This window comes from Lampetra fluviatilis, chromosome 58 (genome assembly GCF_964198595.1).
Source record: "Lampetra fluviatilis chromosome 58, kcLamFluv1.1, whole genome shotgun sequence".
Taxonomy (NCBI): domain Eukaryota; kingdom Metazoa; phylum Chordata; class Hyperoartia; order Petromyzontiformes; family Petromyzontidae; genus Lampetra; species Lampetra fluviatilis.
Genome location: NC_136332.1, coordinates 290865 through 310891, shown reverse-complemented (window position 1 = coordinate 310891; position 20027 = coordinate 290865). Strand labels below are relative to the sequence as shown.

At 52.7% G+C, this 20027-nt stretch overlaps 1 protein-coding gene across 2 annotated transcripts in view; it reads left to right on the top strand.

Annotated features, from left to right (window-relative positions):
- Positions 1–15207: 15207 nt before the first annotated feature.
- Positions 15208–20027, top strand: part of CDPF1 (cysteine rich DPF motif domain containing 1) — a 70033-nt gene continuing 65213 nt past the window's right edge. Inside the window, exon 1 of one of the 2 annotated variants that reach the window (XM_078880714.1) lies at positions 15208–15267. The gene's annotated coding sequence lies outside the window, so the exon portion shown is untranslated. The remainder of the gene's footprint in view (positions 15268–20027) is intronic. The other variant, XM_078880713.1, reaches the window with a different exon arrangement.

Below are 20027 nucleotides of genomic sequence, written 5' to 3'. Positions count from 1 at the left end.
CTGAAATAGCTACGGATGTTTCTAACCCGTATACAATAATATGTAGGCTATAACTATATTATTATATTTCCACCGTGTATTGAATTTAGAGGAAGACAGTCTCACAGTGATAGTGTTGTGGTGCAAAGACGACTCGGAGGCAGATCTTAGGGGCTTACGCCAGGGGTTTATTAGGGGCTTACGCCAAGGGTTTATTAGGGGCTTACGCCAATTACGAGCTAAAGGATAATATACTTCTCCCCAGGGGTAGGGTTCTGGGCTCCCTAGCACAACTAGCTTCCCGAGCTCTTCCCACTGCGCCGGCCGAGGGATCATCCAACATCAGCCGACCGGGTAAAGCAGCCACTCCTAATGCTAGCGCTCGTTCCCTTCTAGACTCCGTCTGCCCCACCCCTGGGTCTAACTTCCACCCTTCACGTTCCCGGGCTCCTGCGACGACCCCGCTCACGTCATGGTCTCCCGCTTAAGTACCACAGGGAGACATGACGTCGTCGCCCCGCCCCCTGTGCATGACGTCACTTCCCGTGATGTCATTATACCGGAAGTTCCGCATGACGTCACATCCTGTGACATCGCACCGGAAGGTGAACGTGACGTCCCCAACTACTCCTCTACATTCCCCCCCCTCCCCCGTGAAAAAAATCAGCCGACCCGGCTGTAACAATTACGAAAGCGAAGCCCAATAACCCGGATAGAAAGATAACGGTACAAGGCAAAGTTTGGAGACCACCATCACACGGAACAAAGTATAAGTGGTGATGAAGGCTGGAGGCCGATGAAAACGGCCCCTTGGAAGGCCTTCATCACATGGGACAGCGTAAAGTGGGCGATGAAGACAGGAGGCTGAATAAAACGGCCCCACTGGCCATCACCGGATTCGCACACCCCTCGAGCGTGTGTGTGCCACCGGCCCGCTTCCCCAGGCGTCGGTCGCCTGCCTGTACTGGCAGGCAACAGGTCTATCGCCGGTACATCCGCCGGACGAGGCGTCACTGAAGGTGTTACTGGCGGGTGCTCTGAAGGCATACACACAGGCAGGGCGTCGCTCACACCATCACGATCCGTGCAGCCCGGCTTGTCGGATGTATCAATCGCCGGCCGCCCCAGAAGTGGGGATGAATCAGTGAGGCCAGGTGGTACAACCCGCTTGAGGCGAGACGGGTGCACTATCCAGTGGCGGTGACCCAACCGAATACGGATACATTGCCATCGGCGAACCTCTACGACCTCGACAGGGCCCTGCCAAGGGCGATGCAATTTAGGGGACGTGCTGTCGGACTGGGGGTGGTAGGGTGAGGTGTGGATATTCTTTGTGCCAAGGAGGTCGCAGACCAAACGTACGGCCGAAAAAAATAACATCGTCCAAGTAGATTAAACAAGATTACCACTGCAGCCCCGCCAATAGCAACTCCATGAGATGCTGGAAGGTGGCCGGGGCTGAATGGAGACCCATAGGAAGCCGATTTAATTGGAACAGCCCCTGGGGTGTGCGGAACGCTGTCTTGGGTCTCGAGGCCTCGTCCAGTGGCAATTGCCAGAAGCCTGAGAGCAAGTCTAGGGTCGAAAAGAACCGCGCACCCGAGAGAGCATCCAGGGAATCATTCATGCGAGGCAATGGATATGCATCAGCCACCGAGATCTTGTTTAATTTATGGAAGTCGACGCAGAAACGGAGACTCCCGTCTCGTTTCTTGACTAGCACAATGGGGGCACCCCAAGGGCTAGTGGATGGGGAGATAATGTCCACTGCCAACATCTCGTCAACTACGGAGCGGACGTGATCCTTTTCCGCCGGGCTAAAGCGGTGCGAATTTAGCCTAATAGGGGCCGAGTTGCCCATATCTATGTGATGTTCCAGAAGAGTGGTGCGACCGAGATCGAATTTACTCTGATTAAACACATCGGTGAACCTCACGATGAGTTTGCGGAGCCGCTGATGCTCCTCGGAGGATAACGAGGCATTCTCGTTAGACAACTCAGCGATCCACGATGCGTCGGTCCTCTCCTTGCGCAGCACACCTGCCACAACTCCTCCAATCAGCCTAGCGTCATTGGGAGGAGGGCCTGGGGTGGCGTGTGCTAAAACGGCACCGGCCGGAACGACGATCGGCGAGGGCCCCGAATTTAGAGCCTGTAAAAAGGGGTCCTGGCCCTCCGACACGGCCGTCAATGCGCCTACCAACCTGTCCGTCCTTGAAAAGTAATTGGAGAGACACAAGAGGATACCTGCCTCAGGGGAATCTAATTTCAACGGTCTGCGCAGCTTGAGGGGTAGTAGGACTTGTGACCCCGGTGGAACAGTCACAGACACCTTAGTCAAGGCCCGCACACTGGCGGCAAGGGGGGACAGCACAGTGGGAGATTGCAGAAAGTGCAACAGACCCTCCCCCCAACGGCATCTCTACACACCCTTGGTCCAAAAGGATTCGAATGGGCATTTTGGCCAACGCTGCGTGGCATCAACAGAAAAATGCATTCTGAAATAAAAGTTGCGGACGCACCCGTGTCCACCAAGATTTGCACATCGACCCCTTGTACGTACCCCGCCAAGGACCCGGCAGCGGCCGCCACAACGCTATGCACGAGCGCATCCCACTGGCGGGTCCACCTGGGCCACCCGACCGATGGCCACGGATGTACAGGGGCTGAGCCTGACCCCCCAGAGATGATAGCTGTGAGGATGAACCCTAACCCCCCGCTAGATGTGTGAGGTGAGGGGAGCGGCTGTGTGATTGATGCGTCGCGACTCGCCCTGGGGCCCCGAAGCTGCTCCTGACGAGGAGCCGGTGGAAGGAGGAGAGGCCTTGGCGAAGGCCCCGGGAGCGTTGCGGCAGCCCCACTCGATGTGGCCCCGCTGACCACAGCGGAAGCAGGAGACCGGCTCAGAGCCCTGCGGGCGAGGAGGTTCAGCCCGCCACCGCTGCTCCGGCCGGCGACCTCCGACACTCCTCCCACGGCGGTCGGGCACCGCCAGGGCCGTGAGGGTGTCCTCCTCCTGAGAGGCGGCCGCCTCCGCAGGCACTGGGACCCCCGTGCATGCCACCACCCCGGGCGGCTGTCGCAGCGCGAGGTGTGCCTGAATGTTCTGGACCACTTTTAAGATGTTATCTGACCCTCCTCGGCTTTAGATAATGCGATACCGAGCTCCCGCATAAGAGAGAGCAGTCGTTCGAGGGCCAGCGAGTTCAATGCCTTGCCCGCAAGGGTATGTGGCCTGAGCCAGCGCCAGCGCCAGGAGGGAGCAGCGGTAGGCAAGTGGCGACTCCCGCCGCCGTATGGAAAACTTCAAGCATGCGCTAGGACGGTGGCTCAAACACGGCGGTCATCTGTTGGTACACCGCTGGGAGCGATGCTCTGTCAGCCGGCGGGATAGCCTTGAACGCCTGTAGCGCCCTCTCGTCCAGGCATGTCGGAAGGGCCCGCAGCGCCTCTTCCATCGGCCAACTCACCGACTCGTACGCCGCATCGAAGCGGTCTTGAAAGGCCAGCCAGTCGCCCCCCTTCGCGATGAACGGCGCGACCGGAGGTAACCGGGTCAGCCGCCGGTCACCCGACAATACGTATGGCGAGGACGCACCAGCGCCCCCCCCGACGGCATCTCCAAGGCCGCAGCAGCGACGCCGGGTTGCCGAGCCGCCTCAGCCCCGGCCCCCAGCTGGCAAGCCGCGGTGGGGTGCGGAGCCGTGGCGGCAACCGCAGCGGAACCCAGAGTCGCGGCGGGGAGCGGAGCCATAGCGGCACCGGCGGCGGTGTGCGGAGCGTCGGCGACCATGGCGACGGCCATGACGGCGGCAATGACGGCGGTTTGCGGCGTCACGTCCAAAATGGCACCCGGTCGTGGCTTCATACCTAAAATGACGCCCGATGGCGGCGGCGCGTCAAAAATGGCGCACAACTCCTGCGGTGCGTCCGTTCCAAAAATGTGTCGGAAACGCGCACACGCTCTCCCACCTCGGCCACCATGATGGCGAGCTGTGCCATCGTCCGTAGGAGCAGCTCCAGCTGCCCTGAGAGGGCCCGCCACGTGTCCGGCGGCGGCGCACCAGCTCCCCCAGCCGCCGTCTCCTCCTGCTCCGGCCGGCCTGGCTCCACGGGGCGCATCTCCGAAGCCCTGGTCTCCGGGATCACCGCAGGACCCTCCTCCGCGCTGTCTTCGTCGTCGGAATGCACCGCAGGCGGGATTCTTCTTCTCGTGCCAGACTTGGACATGGCGGCAAGCACTGAAGTCATTTCCAACACCAGTTGTTGTCGTGCAAAGTCGACTCGGAGGCAGATCTTCTTTAGGGGCTTACGCCAGGGGTTTATTAGGGGCTTACGCCAAGGGTTTATTAGGGGCTTACGCCAATTACGGGCTAAAGGATAATATACTTCTCTCCAGGGGTAGGGGTCCTAGGCTCCCTCGCACAACTAGCTTCCCGGGCTCTTCCCACTGCGCCGGTCGAGGGATCATCCAACATTGGCCGACCAGGTAAAGCAGCCACTCCTAATGCTAGCACTAGTTCCCTTCTAGACTCCGTCCGCCCTACCCATGGGTCTAACTTCCACCCTTCACGTTCCCGGGCTCCTGCAACGACCCCGCTCGCGTCACGGGCTCTTGCTTAAGTACCACAGGGAGACATGACATCATCGCCCCGCCCCCTGTACATGACGTCACTTCCCGTGAACTACCAAATTATCAGTTTCCTGTCTGCCAACAATCTATTACATCTAAAACAATCTGGGTTCCGAAAATAATACACCAACACATGTGCTGCATTAGACTCTCTGAATCACATTTACAGGAGCCTTGATAATAAGCAGTACTGCGCCTGTCTTTTTCTTGACTTGTCCAAAGCTTTTGATACGGTAGTTTTTCCAAAAACGCAGTAAAATGGTAAAAAATTACCTCTTTTCTCGCACTCAAACTGTATTCACAGATGGTTGGAGGTCAAACAGTGTTAAGATAACAAAAGGGGTTCCACAGGGTACCATCTTCGGCCCCCTCTTGTTTTCTCTTTATGTCAATGACTTGGGCACTGACCTGGATCATTCCAGGGTAAAACATCTTTTTGCAGATGACACGATACTGATTACTGCTGGCCGCTCTCCGAATGACGTGATTGCTAAGCTCCAAGGTGATTTCAACAAACTACAACATCAGCTAGTTGCTCTTAAACTAGTCTTGAATACCTCTAAAACCAAGGTGCTATGCTTCTCACCAGCACTAAAGCAGGAAGTTATTTTGCCCCAATTGCATTCCTTAAATAATTATCAAATAGAGCAAGTCAAGATCTATAAGTATCTTGAGATCATCCTGGATTCAAAACTTAATTTTGAAGATCACATTGATTATATTGGTAAAAAGACAAAAAAAAATTGGTTTTCTGTATCGACACAAGCACTGCTTCCCCCCTATGTTTCGTTTGGAATTGATAAAAGCTACCATACTGCCTCTACTTGATTACTGTGACATCGTGTATAAATCAGCCCCAAGTACTGTACTGAAGAAGCTTGACTCATACTCTTTGGTTCTTTAGGTAAAGTCACGTAGGTGAAAGAAAAAAAATCATGACGTTTCGGAGGCAACACAAGCTTCCGTCATCAGGTGGGACAACCTTGGAAACGTCGTGATTTAATTTAGTTATTTTTATTTTTGTTTTCACCTACGTGACTTTCCCGAAAGAACCAAAGAGTATGGATCCTTGCAGTCACGAAAACTTCAAATCTAAGCTTGACTCAATTTATCACTCGGCCTTAAGATTTGCATTGAACTGCCCATACAGGACACATCATTGTGATCTCTACATTGGGTCAAACTTAACATCACCAGATCTTATTTATTCACGATGTACTTACAAAAATATCCGCAGATTACCTGCTGGATCTCCCCTCTGTTTCAAAGAACAAATTTGACCTAAGGTCTTCGCTCATTTACCAGCTTCACATTCCCTATTGCTGTACAAATACTGGCGGAAGGGCCTTGTTATTGATGCCCCCAGGGTCTGGAACGCTATTGCCAATAAACTGCAATTTGAATCACTACCTATGAGATCTTCACTCAAAACTGCTCGAGAGGAGTTGTACACCCAAGCTGCCACTGCTAGTTTAACACGTAGGCTTTCGCGACCAATATTGTTCATAATCAACGATTTTTGGGTTTAGATCGCGTTATTTATAAATGTGTCGTAACCCTCCACCACCCGACACGGCCAATCAGTAAAAAAAGTGTCACGTTGACAAAAGACAAATAGTTCACTGCTTTAGCCCACCGGTGTGTTGAAGCGTGAAACCACAACATTTACAATTTGAGTAGGACGTTTCGCTGGTAATTGCATCCAGCATCATCGGGCAATTCGCCAGAATGGTGAGGCTCTGCTGTGTCTCCCGTTCTTATATAGAGCAGCAGCAGGGTGACGCCATCATTAACTCATTAACTCATCAGGTGCAAAGATTTGAGGGGGGGGGGGGGGGTTATTGTAATTATATACTTGATTAGTAATAAGGCTATTGTTACGATGCGAGTTGTAGATTAGTAATCATTTGGAATGTGTTCTATTGTGATTATGCTACATTAATAATCAGTTAGTGCTTGTTTCCCTTATAAGGAATTGTAATGCATCTTATTTAATAAACTTTGAAACCAGAGCACTTGCCTCGAGCACATTAAAACCATCCTTTTGGTTTAGATATGTGGATGACACTTTGGTTGTCTGGCCACATGGTAAAGATACACTTAACGATTTTCTAAATCATCTCAATGCACAAAACCCGGCCATTCAGTTCACCATGGAAATGGAGGTGAATAACACACTCCCGTTCCTGGATATTTTACTTGGGCATGGCCTAAATGGTAAAATAACACACAGCGTTTACAGAAAGCAAACGCACACTGATGCCTATCTGAATGCGAAATCGCATCATCACCCAGCTCAGAAATCCTCTCTAATCAAGACGCTCATACATCGGGCTAAAACAGTGTCAGATGATGAAAGTCTAGTGAGAGAGATTAAACATGTTAAAGAAGCACTAAGACAGAATGGCTACAATAATGCTCAAATTAACAGAGCACTAAATGCCAAATCACGATCGCAAAGCAACACTGCTGAAAGCGATCAGATTATTAAAACAATAAAAATACCATTTATCTCAGGAGTAACTGACAAATTAGCCCGTGTTTTGCAAAAGCAAAACATTACAGTAAGATTTGGTACAGTACACAAAATTCAACAATTAGTAACGTGCACTAAAGACGAATTACCTAAATTATCAACAGAAGGTGTATATCGGATTAATTGTGTATGTGGCAGATGCTATATTGGACAGACAGGGCGTAACGTTAGTGTAAGACTAAAAGAACACCAGAGAAATATTAAACTATCGCAAACACAACTGTCGGCAGTGGCAGAACATGCTTGTCAACAGGGACACTCAATTGATTTTGACAACGTTGAAGTGTTGTGTAAAACTAGTTACTACTGGCAAAGACTATTTAGAGAATCCATTGAGATTGAGAGAAACAGAAATAACTTTAATCGCTCAGACAGCTACAGGCTTAGTGCGGCCTGGAAGCGTATTATTAAATAAGATGCATTACAATTCCTTATAAGGGAAACAAGCACTAACTGATTATTAATGTAGCATAATCACAATAGAACACATTCCAAATGATTACTAATCTACAACTCGCATCGTAACAATAGCCTTATTACTAATCAAGTATATAATTACAATAACCCCCCCCCTCAAATCTTTGCACCTGATGAGTTAATGAGTTAATGATGACGTCACCCTGCTGCTGCTCTATATAAGAACGGGAGACACAGCAGAGCCTCACCATTCTGGCGAATTGCCCGATGATGCTGAACGCAATTACCAGCGAAACGCGTTCCTGAACCGGTTCTCCCTGATACACTGCTGCGGCTCGTCGGTGTCCCGTGGGTTCTCCAGCCACCCCGGGGTGTGCGAGGGCCCCAGACCGGGTGGTCTGGGGTGGCCTTGCTGCCGGAGGGTGGGGGAGCCGCGGGCGCTGTGGGAGGAGTGACCCAGCTGCAGCGAGCACATGGAGATGGAGACGGAGTCGCGGCGCACGGCGCAGCCTGAGGAAGACACCCGGGGCGCTGCGAGAGACCGTAGGAGCGGGGCGGGCCCGTCTGGTGCGAGGGTGACGTCGGGTGAGGCGCAACAAGGGAAGAGAGTGGGGGGGGTGGAGGGGTTGGGGAGCGCGGGGAGGGAGGAGCGGGGAGGAGAACGAGGGGGAGCGCCGGGAGGAGGGGGTGGGAGTACCCCCGATCGGAAGGGGGAGGAAGGGGCAGGAGAGGCGCCCGCAGCCCAGGGGCCGGGAGGGGGGCAGTGGAGAGAGAAGACGGCGGGGGTTGGCCCGGTGGGTGCGGGGAGGCCCGGCGGGGGAGCGGGGAGGTGGCGCGGTGGAGCTGGGGCGGGCCTGACCCCGTTGCAGGCCAAGAGGCACAATTGCGTGCGGGTCGAGTTTAAGGAAGATGTGGAAGAGGGGGTCACCCTGGACAGGACGACCTTCGTGAGGTCGGTTGTGCTGGGAATGCTGCAGGTGGAGGTGGAGGACTTGTACTGCCTGATTGCCCTGCCGGGGGGGAGGGCATTCGACGTGAGCTTCACCACCAACATCCTGCTGCAAAAATTCCTTGCCCGTTTCGAGGAGAAGGCGGGGGAGAAGCCGCTGGCGTCTATGAGGACGCGGTTGCTATCGGACCTGGAGACGAAGGTCGTGACCGTGTTCCTTTATAATGAAGCGTTGCATGATCAGGACGTGGAGGTGTGGCTGCGGCAGCACTGTGTGGTCCTGTCGGGCTGCAAGAGGGTGCTGGATGCGGCGGGGATATGGACGGGGGCCAGGCAGTGGAGGGTGCGTCTGAAGACGGAGGGGGGGGCACTGAAGCATGTCCCGAGTGCTCTGAACATCGGCGGAAACAGGGGCTATGTGGTGTACGCGGGACAGCCCAAGCTGTGCAGGAGGTGTGGGGGAGGGGGGCACCTGGCAGCAGCATGCGTGGCGCGCGTTTGCTACAGGTGCAGGGCGCTGGACCACACGGTGGAGGAGTGCGGGGAGCCAGCCCTTTGCAACCTGTGCGGCAGCAGAGGGCATTTGTACAGGACCTGCCCAGAATCCTACGCTAACAGGGCGCGGGCATGGCGGAGTGGCCAGGTGGAGGAGGCGACGGAGGCTGCCGGACGGGAAGTGGGCCGGGAGCGGGAAGGGGAAGGGAAAGGGGAGGTGGAGGAACCGCGGCCCCCCGAGGAAGGTGAGGGAGGGGGATCGGCGGAGGAGGGAGCACCACCACCACTGGAGGGGGCGGAGGAGGGAAGGGGAGACGGCAGGGAGGGGGAGGGAGGGGGATCGGCGGGGGAGGGAGCACCACCACCACTGGAGGGGGCGGAGGAGGGAAGGGGAGACAGCATGGAGGACTCGGGAACGCCGCTGGGGAACTGGTCGGAGGTGACAGGAGAGGAGGGCGAGGTGGGGCAGCGGGTGGAGGAAGGGGCGGATGAAGCATGGGAGGAAGTGGGGGGGAGGAAAAGGAAGCGGGACAGAGTCCTGATAGGAGCTAGTCCCCAGGAAGACACGAGCCCTTCAGGATCCGCGCCGGACTCGGGAGAGTCGGGGTGGAGGTGGGGGGAAGGGGGGGAACGTTTGATCCGGGGAAAGCCCCGTAAATCAAAGGGGAGGAAAACGGTTAAGGGGAAGGCGGGCAAAGGCAGGAGGAGGGAGCGCGCGCCGGAGTCCGACACGGGATAAATCACGCCCCGGCATGGACATATCCGCAGCATCGGTCAATGTGAGAGGGATGAAGGGGAAGGGAAGGAGGGGGGCAATCATGCAGTGGCTGCAGCTCACCAGAAGCGATGTAATCTTCCTCCAGGAATGTCACCTCCCCTACACCCTAGGGTCGGAGGCTCTGCTGGACGGATGGAAGGGACAGTACTTTTGGTCTGGCAGCAACGAGAGCAGGTGCACAGGTGTGGTCACCCTCATAGGAAGACGGGGAATGAGTGTAGAAGGGACCCAGGAAATAATACCGGGTCGGCTTCTCTGTCTAGACGCTACTTACCAGGGCGTGCAGCTTCGGCTGATAAACGTGTACGCCCCGGTACGGTGCATGGAAAGGAAGGAGGTGTGGGAGAGCCTGGCGGGCCTACTGGCCACCAGGAGGCAGGTCATCGTGGGGGGCGATTTTAATTGCCCGTTAGGCCTGGCGGACCTGGTGTCGGTGAAGGGGAGGAGGAAGTTAGATTCCTCTTCCAGGGAACTGAGGGAGCTGATGGGGACCTTTGGGATGGTGGATACGTTCAGGAGGATGCACGGCACGCGGCCAGAGTTCACGTGGGCGGACAAGAGTGGGGGAGCACAGTCACGCATTGACTTTATCTTCGTTTCCGACAAGGTAAATGTGGGCAGCGCGGGGGTGGAACCTTTTCCCCTCTCGGATCACAGAATGGTGGTGGCGGAGCTTGTGATCCCGGGGGGGGTGAAGAGGGGGAAGGGCGTGTGGAAGATGAATGTGGGCTTGCTGGCGGAGCAGGAGTTGGTGGAGGATTTCAAGCGAGCGTATGCCAGCTGGAGGACGCTGCAGGTGTGCTTCCCCACGAGGGTGGAGTGGTGGGGGCATGTAAAGTGTAGGATCAGAACGTTCTTTCAGTGTTACAGTAGAAGAAAGGGGGTGTGTAGGGATTTGAGACAATGGAACGCTAGGTTAGAAAGGCTGTATGGGCTGCTAGGGCTAGGGTTCCCGGTGGGAGAAAGGATAGCGGAGATGAAGGGGAGGGTAGCCTCAGTCCTGGAAAAGAGGGCTAGGCAATTAGTGTATAGGGCGAGGGTCAGGGCAACAGAGGATAGGGAGCAGTGTACACGTTTTTTCCTTAAGGCGGGTAGGGAGGGAGACAATGAAATGAGGGAGCTGGTTAGTCCTACTAGGGGTAGACAGGTGACGACGGAAGGGATGATTAGTGTAGCGGAGGACTTTTATGGGGAGTTGTATAAAGGGAAAGGGATAGATGGGGGGCGGCGGGAGGAGCTGCTGGGAGCATTGGCGAAGAGGGTTGAGAACCCGGAGGCGCTAGGGGAGAGGATTCAATGGGAGGAAGTGGAAGGGGCGGTGAAGGGGCTGAACAAGAACAGGACCCCAGGCCCGGACGGGATCCCGGCGGACTTTTACATAAAATTCTGGGAACTCCTGAAGGAGGATGTTGTGCAAATTTGTAGGGAAACGTTGGAGGAGGGGCAGGTGCCGGACGACATGCAGGAGGGCCTGGTGACACTGATTTATAAAGGGAAGGGGGAGCGTAGGGACCTGGGAAGTTGGAGGCCAATAACCCTCCTGAACGCGGACTATAAGATCGTGGCAAGGGTGGTGGCAGGGCGACTGGGGAAGGTGGTGGGTGAGGTGGTGGGGCCGGACCAGACGTGTGCGGTCCCGGGGAGGAGGATCGCGGACACTTTGGTGGTCTTGAGGGAGGCGATTGAAGGCGAGAGAGAGAGGGGGTGTCCGTTGGGGATCCTAAGTCTGGACCTGGACAAGGCCTTCGACCGCCTCTCTCATGAATTCATGCTGGCGGTGATGGAGAGGATGGGGGTGTGCGGGCCCCTGGTGGAGTGGGTGAAGCGACTCTATGGGGGGCTCAGGGCCAGGCTCCTGATAAATGGGGAATGCTCCGGGATCATCCCAGTGGGATCGGGGGTGCGGCAGGGATGCCCGATGTCCCCAGTGCTATTTGTCATGTGCATGGAGCCGCTGGCGCAGATGATAAGGAATGACCAGAGGATTGGGGGGGTGGTAATACCGGGGAGCAAGGAGCAGGGAAAGGTGACCCTGTACATGGACGACGTGGCCGTGCTATGCAGGGACGTGGTATCGGTATGGAGGGCAATGGAGGGGATAGGGAGGTTCTGCGCGGCCTCCGGATTGAAGGTCAGTGTGGGGAAAAGTCAGCTCATGGTTTTTGGAGACCCGAGGCTTTTCGAGGGTCGGCCGCCGGAGCTGAGTCTACAAACAGAGGGGATAAAGATACTGGGGGTGTTTTTCTGTGGGGATAGGATGGGGGAAGGTAACTGGGAGAAGGGGGTGAGGAAGGCAAAGGGCTGCCTAGGTAAGTGGGCTGGGAGGCGGCTCACGATGGCCGGTAGAATTATGGTGGTTAAAACAGAAATATTACCACCCCTAAACTACTTGGCGCAGGTGTTCCCGCCAGGTGGGAGGGAGGCTAAGGCCTTGACCACGGCGATTTTCAGGTTTATCTGGGGGGGAGGGATGGAGAGGGTGAGGAGGGCCGTGGTGTGTCTGCAGGTCCAGAATGGGGGGAGGGGTGCCCCAAATGTGGGGTATACCCTGCAATCGACCTTTGTCTGCAATGCGCTGCGGCTGTTCTTCTCTGCGGAGCCGCGGGGCAAGGCAGCGTGGTATATGAGGTACCGACTGACGTGGCGGTTGCGGGGGCTCGGGATGACGGAGGCAGGAAGGAGCACCCCTTTGGACTGGCCGGGGGGCTGGGTTAGCGACGTGGTGGGGAGCTACGTCGGGCAGCACGGCCTGAGCCGGTGGGGGGGTCGGTGGGCCCCCAGGGAGGTGCGGGCTGCGGCGGAGAAGGAGGAGGCCTGTGACGAGGTGGCCGGTGCGAGGAGGGAGACGCACGGGAAGATTTGGAGGAATGTGGCGTCGGCAGTGCTCACGAAGGAGCAGCGGGACCTGTCATGGCTGGCTGTCCGAGACAGGTTGGAGACGCGGGGTTTCTTGTACAGCCGCCAAATGGCGCATACCCCCAAGTGCCCGAGGGGCTGCAACGCGGATGAAACTGCGGCGCATGTGATGGTGGCGTGCCCTTTCGCCCAGGTAGTCTGGAAGAGGAGTAAGCCGTTGCTGGCCCGTTTCGCTCTATCAAGGGTGACGGCACGGGACGTCATGTGGGGAGAGCTGCGGGGGGTGGGGAGGGAGGACAGGGACCGGGTGTGGGCTGTAATAGGAGCGACGAAAGAGGCGCTGTGGAAAGCGCGAAAGAAGGGGCTGGAGGGGTCCCTGACGTCCCCGTTGGAGACATGCTATGCTGCGAGGAGACTGTTGGAAAGGGTGGTAGAGATGGACCAAGGGAAAATGGGGCGCGAGGCCGCAAGGGAACGATGGAAGTGGCCGCTGCCCAGGGTGGGCTAGGGCGGGGGGGGGGTGGGAGGTCCTCGCCGGCATCCGGGGGGTGAAGGTGTGCGTGGCTGGAAGGGGAGGCTTCCCCTCCGATGCTGTGGCACGGGTGATCCCGGCCCAGAGGATGGGTCGGTGACTGAGCGGGACCTTTAGGGCACGAGTGAGGGGGCGCCCCCTCGGGATTCGGTTTGTTTTTCGGTTTGTTGTCACCGCCGAGATACTGAATAAAATTTAAAAACCGCAATTACCAGCGAAACGTCCTACTCAAATTGTAAATGTTGTGGTTTCACGCTTCAACACACCGGTGGGCTAAAGCAGTGAACTATTTGTCTTTTGTCACTGCCACTGCTATTCAGTGGCCTAAAATAAAATAAAATGTTTCGCTCCAGATGACCACTGCAAAGTATGATCTGTGTTTTGATTTAGTGCGCTGATCTTAAAGGTGCATTGAAATTTTTTGATACTCCGACTGATGCTCCTGCTGTTGTGGAGTGACTCATGCAGCCAGCTATGGCTGCAGGGTTTGGTGGTACATGTTGTTTATGTCGTTTATTGTGAAAATTCGGTCACAGTTCCTATGATCACTGTTACATTGCTTTTATGGCTTTATTTTGGTTTGGCCATGTTTGTTTGTTGTAGTACGGAATTCGACTCATGGCCTTAATCTAAGTTGTCTTGTGGTTGTTGTTGTTGTTTGACTTGCACACAGCGTTGGTGTAGGGTGCTTTTTCTGCAATATTTGTTGTCTTTTCTTGGATTTTCTGTTTACACATAGTCACTTTAAGATGTTTTCTTGTTCATGTTTTTGTTTGTTGCGGTTGCACCCGATTCAAGAGCCTAATAGCTCACAGGGCTATACCAAATAAATGAAACTGAAATTGTGTTTGTAGAATGTACCATTCCAGATGAAGTAAGTGTTGGTAAGGCAGTGCCTTACCAAAGTTGGTACATCTGGATTCAGTCCCTGTTGGACCAAGTCTTCAATGATTACAATGGTATCAGGTACAGGTACCTTGGTGAACAGGGACACTACATCGAAACTGACAAATCATCTGGAGACAGTGATATGTCCTTGATTAGAGAAATCGAGTGAGCTGACTTAAGTACAACTAAGGTGGTCTTGTCCGTGAAAGGAAGCAGTGTCTCAGGCAGAAATCGAGCCAGTTTGTAGGTGGGTGAGTTAATGGTGGAGACGATAGGATGGAGCGGGGGGGGTACCTTCTTTGTGGATCTTTGGAAGGCCATCCACTTTACTCCAGTGACCCGGATGCTGCCACGGGGTCCGCTTTCTGTCCCCCCTCCTCTCTCCCCCCCTCCTTTCTCTCCCCCCACTGCCGAGGCCTATATAACCTCGTGGCTCGTGCCACGGCAGATCTCTCGCCTCCTTCAGCGGTTTTTTTCTTGCTGTGGTTGTCCCACCTGATGACGGTTGCTTGTGTTACGATCGAAATGTCGTGATCTATTATTTTTTAACTCACAATTAAGTTATCGTGCGTCTTGATTTCATGCGCATGCCAGTAAGCAAACAATCCTGGTGTTCAGTAACAAATAGCAGCAGTGACGCTACTAGATTTCACGCGAGGTATTTTTTTCGAAATATATATTTTGTATTCGTAACAATGTTTTTTTGGCATTTTTGCTTAATTGTTGGAAGATTTTTTTAAAGAAGTTTCTTAATATTTTTTAAACATGTTTTAATCTGTTGAATCGGGCCCCCCCTGTGGCCGACTTTGCCCCTATGTGTCGCATAACGCTGCCACGTACCCCCAACCATGCAGCGCCTCTGGGTGTACAACGCGCGAGTCTACGCTCGGTAGTTTATCGTCTTAATTGACAGTAAACACGCGCGCATGAAAAACGACAGTTGCAATAAATGCAAGTGGGGTGGGGGGGGGATATAGACGGCACCACTCGGTTGCCCGACAACACAAGCTGCGACAACAACAAAAATCCGCAACCCCATGAGCCAATTCTTTATTCGATTTACGCCTCAATTTTAACAATTACGTCGCGTTTTACAAACGCTTTTTTCGCGTGGTCTTGTCTCCTTGAGGCCACCGTAATTATTACCCGGAAGTGACGTGCCCGTCAGCGCGGAGTGAGAGGACCTTGCAGCGATTGTCAGACGGTAACACTGTACACGAGCACTGTACCACGCACACTAAAGTACACAAGTACCACGCACACTAAAGTACACAAGCACCATGCACACTAAAGTACACAAGCACCATGCACACTAAAGTACACAAGCACCATGCACACTAAAGTACACAAGCACCACGCACACTAAAGTACACAAGCACCATGCACACTAAAGTACACAAGCACCATGCACACTAAAGTACACAAGCACCATGCACACTAAAGTACACAAGTACCATGCACACTAAAGTACACAAGCACCACGCACACTAAAGTACACAAGCACCATGCACACTAAAGTACACAAGTACCACGCACACTAAAGTACACAAGTACCACGCACACTAAAGTACACGAAGGACCATGCACACTAAAATACACGAAGGACCATGCACACTAAAGTACGCAAGCACCATGCACACTGAAGTACACAAGCACCACGCACACTAAAGTACACAAGCACCATGCACACTAAAGTACACGAAGGACCATGCACACTAAAGTACACAAGTACCACGCACACTAAAGTACACAAGCACCATGCACACTAAAGTACACAAGTACCATGCACACTAAAGTACACAAGCACCATGCACACTAAAGTACACAAGTACCATGCACACTAAAGTACACAAGCACCACGCACACTAAAGTACACAAGCACCATGCACACTAAAGTACACAAGTACCACGCACACTAAAGTACACAAGTACCACGCACACTAAAGTACACGAAGGACCATGCACACTAAAATACACGAAGGACCATGCACACTAAAGTACGCAAGCACCATGCACACTGAAGTACACAAGCACCACGCACACTAAAGTACACAAGCACCATGCACACTAAAGTACACGAAGGACCATGCACACTAAAGTACACAAGTACCACGCACACTAAAGTACACAAGCACCATGCACACTAAAGTACACAAGCACCACGCACACTAAAGTACACAAGCACCATGCACACTAAAGTACACAAGCACCATGCACACTGAAGAACACAAGTACCACGCACACTAAAGTACACAAGCACCATGCACACTGAAGTACACAAGCACCACGCACACTAAAGTACACACGCACCACGCACACTAAAGTGCACAAGCACCATGCACACTAAAGTACACAAGCACCACACACACTAAAGTACACAAGCACCACGCACACTAAAGTACACAAGCACCACGCACACTAAAGTACACAAGCACCACGCACACTAAAGTACACAAGCACCACGCACACTAAAGTACACAAGCACCATGCACACTAAAGTACACAAGTACCACGCACACTAAAGTACACGAAGGACCATGCACACTAAAGTACACAAGCACCACGCACACTAAAGTACACAAGCACCACGCACACTAAAGTGCACAAGCACCATGCACACTAAAGTACACAAGCACCACGCACACTAAAGTGCACAAGCACCACGCACACTAAAGTACACAAGCACCACGCACACTAAAGTGCACAAGCACCATGCACACTAAAGTACACAAGCACCACGCACACTAAAGTACACGAAGGACCATGCACACTAAAGTACACAAGCACCATGCACACTAAAGTACACGAAGGACCATGCACACTAAAGTACACAAGCACCACGCACACTAAAGTACACGAAGGACCATGCAAACTAAAGTACACAAGCACCACGCACACTAAAGTACACAAGCACCATGCACACTAAAGTACACAAGTACCACGTACACTAAAGTACACGAAGGACCATGCACACTAAAGTACACAAGTACCACGCACACTAAAGTACACAAGCACCATGCACACTAAAGTACACGAAGGACCATGCACACTAAAGTACACAAGCACCACGCACACTAAAGTACACAAGCACCACGCACACTAAAGTACACAAGCACCACGCACACTAAAGTACACAAGCACCATGCACACTAAAGTACACAAGTACCACGCACACTAAAGTACACGAAGGACCATGCACACTAAAGTACACAAGCACCATGCACACTGAAGTACACAAGCACCACGCACACTAAAGTACACAAGCACCACGCACACTAAAGTGCACAAGCACCACGCACACTAAAGTACACAAGCACCACGCACACTAAAGTACACAAGCACCACGCACACTAAAGTACACGAAGGACCATGCACACTAAAGTACACAAGCACCACGCACACTAAAGTACACAAGCACCACGCACACTAAAGTACACGAAGGACCATGCACACTAAAGTACACAAGCACCATGCACACTAAAGTACACAAGTATCACGCACACTAAAGTACACAAGCACCATGCAGACTAAAGTACACAAGCACCACGTACACTAAAGTACACGAAGGACCATGCACACTAAAGTACACAAGCACCATGCACACTAAAGTACACAAGTATCACGCACACTAAAGTACACAAGTACCACGCACACTAAAGTACACAAGCACCATGCACACTAAAGTACACAAGTACCACGCACACTAAAGTACACGAAGGACCATGCACACTAAAGTACACAAGCACCACGCACACTAAAGTACACTAGCACCACGCACACTAAAGTACACAAGCACCATGCACACTAAAGTACACAAGCACCATGCACACTGAAGTACATAAGCACCACGCACACTAAAGTACACAAGCACCATGCACACTGCAGTACACAAAGCACCACGCACACTAAAGTACACAAGCACCACGCACACTAAAGTGCACAAGCACCATGCACACTAAAGTACACAAGCACCACGCACACTAAAGTACACAAGCACCACGCACACTAAAGTACACAAGCACCACGCACACTAAAGTACACAAGCACCATGCACACTAAAGTACACAAGTACCACGCACACTAAAGTACACGAAGGACCATGCACACTAAAATACACAAGCACCATGCACACTGAAGTACACAAGCACCACGCACACTAAAGTACACAAGCACCACGCACACTAAAGTGCACAAGCACCACGCACACTAAAGTACACAAGCACCACGCACACTAAAGTACACAAGCACCACGCACACTAAAGTGCACAAGCACCATGCACACTAAAGAACACAAGCACCACGCACACTAAAGTGCACAAGCACCACGCACACTAAAGTGCACAAGCACCATGCACACTAAAGTACACAAGCACCACGCACACTAAAGTACACAAGCACCACGCACACTAAAGTGCACAAGCACCATGCACACTAAAATACACAAGCACCACGCACACTAAAGTGCGCAAGCACCATGCACACTAAAGTACACAAGCACCACGCACACTAAAGTACACAAGCACCACGCACACTAAAGTACACAAGCACCACGCACACTAAAGTACACAAGCACCACGCACACTAAAGTACACGAAGGACCATGCACACTAAAGTACACAAGCACCATGCACACTAAAGTACACGAAGGACCATGCACACTAAAGTACACAAGCACCACGCACACTAAAGTACACGAAGGACCATGCAAACTAAAGTACACAAGCACCACGCACACTAAAGTACACAAGCACCATGCACACTAAAGTACACAAGTACCACGCAAACTAAAGTACATGAAGGACCATGCACACTAAAGTACACAAGCACCACGCACACTAAAGTACACGAAGGACCATGCACACTAAAGTACACAAGCACCACGCACACTAAAGTACACAAGCACCACGCACACTAAAGTACACGAAGGACCATGCACACTAAAGTACACAAGCACCATGCACACTAAAGTACACAAGTATCACGCACACTAAAGTACACAAGCACCACGCAGACTAAAGTACACAAGCACCACGCACACTAAAGTACACGAAGGACCATGCACACTAAAGTACACAAGCACCATGCACACTAAAGTACACAAGCACCATGCACACTAAAGTACACAAGCACCATGCACACTGAAGTACATAAGCACCACGCACACTAAAGTACACAAGCACCATGCACACTGCAGTACACAAAGCACCACGCACACTAAAGTACACAAGCACCACGCACACTAAAGTGCACAAGCACCACGCACACTAAAGTACACAAGCACCACGCACACTAAAGTACACAAGCACCACGCACACTAAAGTACACAAGCACCACGCACACTAAAGTACACAAGCACCATGCACACTAAAGTACACAAGTACCACGCACACTAAAGTACACGAAGGACCATGCACACTAAAATACACAAGCACCATGCACACTGAAGTACACAAGCACCACGCACACTAAAGTACACAAGCACCACGCACACTAAAGTGCACAAGCACCACGCACACTAAAGTACACAAGCACCATGCACACTAAAGTACACAAGCACCACGCACACTAAAGTGCACAAGCACCATGCACACTAAAGAACACAAGCACCACGCACACTAAAGTGCACAAGCACCATGCACACTAAAATACACAAGCACCACGCACACTAAAGTGCGCAAGCACCATGCACACTAAAGTACACAAGCACCACGCACACTAAAGTACACAAGCACCACGCACACTAAAGTACACAAGCACCACGCACACTAAAGTACACAAGCACCACGCACACTAAAGTACACGAAGGACCATGCACACTAAAGTACACAAGCACCATGCACACTAAAGTACACGAAGGACCATGCACACTAAAGTACACAAGCACCACGCACACTAAAGTACACGAAGGACCATGCAAACTAAAGTACACAAGCACCACGCACACTAAAGTACACAAGCACCATG